The sequence below is a fragment of the Mus caroli genome, chromosome 3 (genome assembly GCF_900094665.2).
Source record: "Mus caroli chromosome 3, CAROLI_EIJ_v1.1, whole genome shotgun sequence".
Lineage (NCBI taxonomy): Eukaryota > Metazoa > Chordata > Mammalia > Rodentia > Muridae > Mus > Mus caroli.
Window position 1 is genome coordinate 90779908 of NC_034572.1, and position 4303 is coordinate 90784210.

Below are 4303 nucleotides of genomic sequence, written 5' to 3' on the forward strand. Positions count from 1 at the left end.
TATCCATTCCTCTGTTGAGGGACATCTGGGTTCTTTCCAGCTTCTGGCTATTATAAATAGGGCTGCTATGAACATAGTGGAGCATGTGTCCTTCTTACCTGTTGGGACATCTTAAAAATATGGAACGCTTCACGAATTTTCATGTCATCCTTGCGCAGGGACCATGCTAATCTTCTCTGTATTGTTTCAATTTTAGTATATGTGCTGCCGAAGCGAGCACGGTCTAGAACTTCTTATCTCCTCCTGGGATTACAGATGTACTAATACCACTACCACCGATACCACACTGCTCTTTTGGGATCTTTAAGAAGCTGTAATAGGGGCTGGAGATATATGGGCAGAGCTCCTGTCTAGTATGTGCAAGGCCTTGGGTTCAATCCCTAGTAACTTTAGCTGGATATAGTGCTGTATGCCTGTATTATACTTGGGAGGTAGAGGCAAGATAATCAGGAATTTAAAGTCATTCTTTGTTATGCAGTGAGTTCAAGGTCAGCCTGGGACACATGTGACCTTGTTCCCTCTACCTCCCCACAAGGCTCTAGTAAAAATAAAATACAATGCTGAGTTTGAAGATAAAGTGCAGCAAGTGCATTCCACATCTGATCAAGAAATGATATTATTTTGTCTCCTGTGTGTGTGTGTGTATGAGAAGTATGTGTGGACATGTACATCATGGCACATGTGTGATGGTCTGATGACACTTGGGAGCTAGTTCATTCTCTTGTGAGTTTCAGGGATTGAATTCTGATCATCAGGCTTGTGTGGCTTTAGACTCACTGTGTAACTCAGGATAACTTTGACCCTAAGGTCCTGTGTCTACACCTCCAACACTCCCTCAGCAAGAGTGATGGGATTAGAAATGTGCTCCAATGCATTCTACTTGTTTATTTAGACAGTGTTTCTCGCTGTAGTACAGGTTGATCTGGAACTCATTATCTCAATATGTAGCCTAGGTTGCCTTGAACTCTTAGCAGTCTTCTTATCTCAGTGTTAGGATTGTCCTTGCCTAGCAAATCTGTATTTTTGAGGGTGGGAGGTTAGTTATGGTCTCAATATTCTGACTAGCACATATGTGTATACTGGGAAATTTTGGAGGACTTTTTCAGTATGAGGAAGGAAAAGAAACCCGTAAGTTTATTGTAGGTAAAGCTCCTTTGGGAGCATAAATGCTGACAGGATAGTCATATTTTGTGTTTCTTTATGGTCAGCTGGCTTTTAATGACCTTTACTCTTGTTCAGGTTCAGGCAGCCACCTTGCAAGGAGAGCTGGGTTACTTCCTCCTCTTCCTCCTCCTCCTCCTCCTCCTCTTCTTCCTCTTCTTCTTCTTCTTCTTCTTCTTCTTCTTCTTCTTCTTCTTCTTCTTCTTCTTCTTCTTGTATTGTCAAATTATTAAGGATTTAATAATAAGTGTGTATTTCATTGTTTTTTAGCTTAGTTCCAAGAAATGAAGGAGAACTATATCAGTGGAGTTTGAGTGGGGCTGTTTTGCTCCTCAGGGAACATTTAGTAATCTCTGTAGACAGTTTTGCTTTTATAGCTTGGGGAAGAGGGAGGACTCCAGCTGTCATTTGGTAAGTAGCAGACAGAGCTGCTCCTAAACCTGCTGTAGGCCCAAATGTCAAGAGTGCTGAGGGTGTGAGAAACCGTGATAATGAACAAAAGGATGAATCCGTGGGCATTGACTGTGCGTACGGATGGCGCTTAAGATTTTTTTTTCAGGGTAGTTTTTTATTTCTGACCTGAGATCCTAAAGAGAATTTTCAGTAAAATAATTGAGACAGTATAATTTTTGCCAAAGCCCTCATGGGAAATGATTTTTAGGACAGGGACTGGAGTTGGGTGGCTGGTGGCTGCCATTACATGAGAGCAGATCTGTTAGGTTCCTTTTCTCTCTGAGCTTAGTGAGACCAGAGGTATTAAATTACTCACCTAAGATTACACACTGTAACCTAAAAGTATCCAATTTTTTTTTGTTGGTTGGAAATTTAGTAAGTGTGAGTAATTTAGTAAAACATTTGGGAATTCAGTTTGAAAACTAAAGGAAAAATAGAACACTAGTAACCTTTTCTTGTCATTTATGTTAGTATCGTGTTCTTTTGTCTCTCACAATTCTCCAAACATTTCCGATGCACTGGAGATGGTATTCTTGAGCTTTTAGTTCTTTAAACTCCTCATTGAAAGGGTGAATTGATGTTATCAGTCTTCCTTTTAACACTGATTCTTCTTGTGGTAGAAAGTGAATTTAGAGATACCCGTTAGAAATTTAGAGATACCCGTTAGAAGCTGGAGTCAGCTGCTGAGGGGTCTTTCCTCCACCTGGAAAGAGATAATGGGAGGCAGGCAGGGCCAGCAGCTTCTTTATTTACAGAGTGTCTGATAGATAGTAGCAAGTTTCGGTAGTAGTCAGGCAGAAGCATTGGCAAGTGGCACCCCAATGTTACAGGTCCGCATGTCAGCTTGGGTATTGGAATCCTTGGCTCTTTTCAGAAGGCCATTGTTATAGAACTCAGATATCTGAGATTGGCCTTGGAGACTTCACAGCTCTCTGGAACTTTATGGTGACTGACACCTGCAGGTTTTCTCTCTGCTTCCTTAATAACCATTACCAGCTTCCTGCTCTCCTGTGATCTCTGCTTCCACTTCCCTTCCTTCTACCTTGGCTCCTCTTAAACTGTTTAGTTAGTTGTCAGTGGCTGTTGCCACTGTTAGGAACCAACAGGTAGACAGCCAGGGTGCATGAAGGGCAGTCCTGAAGGGTACATATAGAGAATTGTCTAGGAACTGGTACTGTGTGCAGCCAAGACTGCATAGATGCAGGTATCCCCTCCTACCAGGGCAGGATCTTAGGTAAATGAGATCCGCAACAGAATCCCATGGTCAGCACAGTGTGAATGCAGGTCTGTGGGTGCAGTCAGTGGTTCTGAGATCTCCTCAGGCAGGTGCTTCTTTGCCAGGGCCTCTGTCTCTGCTGTTTCTTCAGCTATTAAATGGTTGTGGGTGTTTTGTACTGGAAAGCCAGACTCAGTGTGCTCAGAAACCAGGTATTGGTCCCATTTAAGCAGACTGCACAGGAACCCAGGATTGGGGATCAGAAGCTGCTTGGAGCTGAGAGGTTTAAGGTTAAGGTCAACTTGGAAGTACAGACAGCACCCAGGTACAAGTTGCACTTCAGGCCCGGTGCCATGATTGTGTTGGTGCAGCTGCCAAGTACTGTGCAACTCTCAGCGTACCCATGGATTGGCTTTGTCCATGGAGGCTTGCCCCTGCTGCTTTTCTGTTTCCAGCTGAGCTTGTCCATGCAGTAGAACTCGTTTTTTAGGCCTAACATTGGAACACTAGAGGAGGTAGCACAGGAAGGTTCTTAGCAGACTCTGAGTGAACCTGAGCCCCAGTTGTCTCTAGTCTACAGGCTAGGAGATGGTGTTTTCACTGTCACACTGTTTGTTTGGCAGTCCACCTTTCCTCCCACACTAATCAGTCACTAAGGCTTATGTTTTGACCCAATCATCAGTTGTAGTACTGTTTGACTGACAGTGCTTTGCTCAAGGCAACTTAAAGAGAGTGTAAGAATGACTAATTAGTGAGTCAGAGTGTCCTGTCATTAGTGTTCTTGTTATTTTCAGGAAACCAAACATAAGGAAGAGTGCTTACAATATAAACTTACAGAACTTAGCACTAGCAGCAGTCACAACAGATTTTGAAAGTATTTGACAATGCTCTACCTGCCCAGTGCCCAGAGAGAAGTAGGTCTGTCTTAGGAATGGAGCTAGCTGCGTAATCTTAATTGAAAGGAAGTAAGTACATGGACACTGTAAGGAGAGAGCTTTAAAAAGGAAGGAAGGAAGGAAGGAAGGAAGGAAGGAAGGAAGGACCCTTATCAAATAGAAATATTTCAGATTATTCTTAGAGTTTCCAATATGTAAATTGAGGTTAAAGGCCGAAAGATTTATATAATTTTTTTCTTAACTTGTTGGTAGCTCAAAGTTTTTTTTTTGAAAAGATTTTAAAATTACATTTACTTACTTATTGTGTGTGTATTATACCCTTTGTTTTTTAATTTAAATATATTTAGTTTATGTGTGTGAGTGTAGGGCATATGTATGTGTGCTGTGTGTGATTGGTGCTTGCAGAGGTCAGAAGAAGGCATCAGATCCTCTGGAACCTGAGTTAGGAATGTCTGTGAACCGTGTGCATGTAGTGCCCATGACTGCCAGAAGAAGGCATCTGATCCCTTGGGACTGGAGTTACAGATGGGTTCGCTAGGAATCCAAGCCGAGGGTTTCTGGAAGAGCAGCCAGTGTT

General features: G+C 42.5%; 1 protein-coding gene and 1 non-coding gene across 3 annotated transcripts in view; one reads left to right on the plus strand and one right to left on the minus strand.

Annotated features, from left to right (window-relative positions):
- Rnf115 (ring finger protein 115) overlaps positions 1–4303 on the plus strand; it is a 68283-nt gene that overhangs the window by 7222 nt on the left and 56758 nt on the right. The gene's annotated exons all lie outside the window — the stretch shown is intronic.
- On the minus strand, positions 114–220 carry LOC115030829. Its single transcript, XR_003836389.1, has one exon. It is a non-coding gene; the product is annotated as a U6 spliceosomal RNA (small nuclear RNA).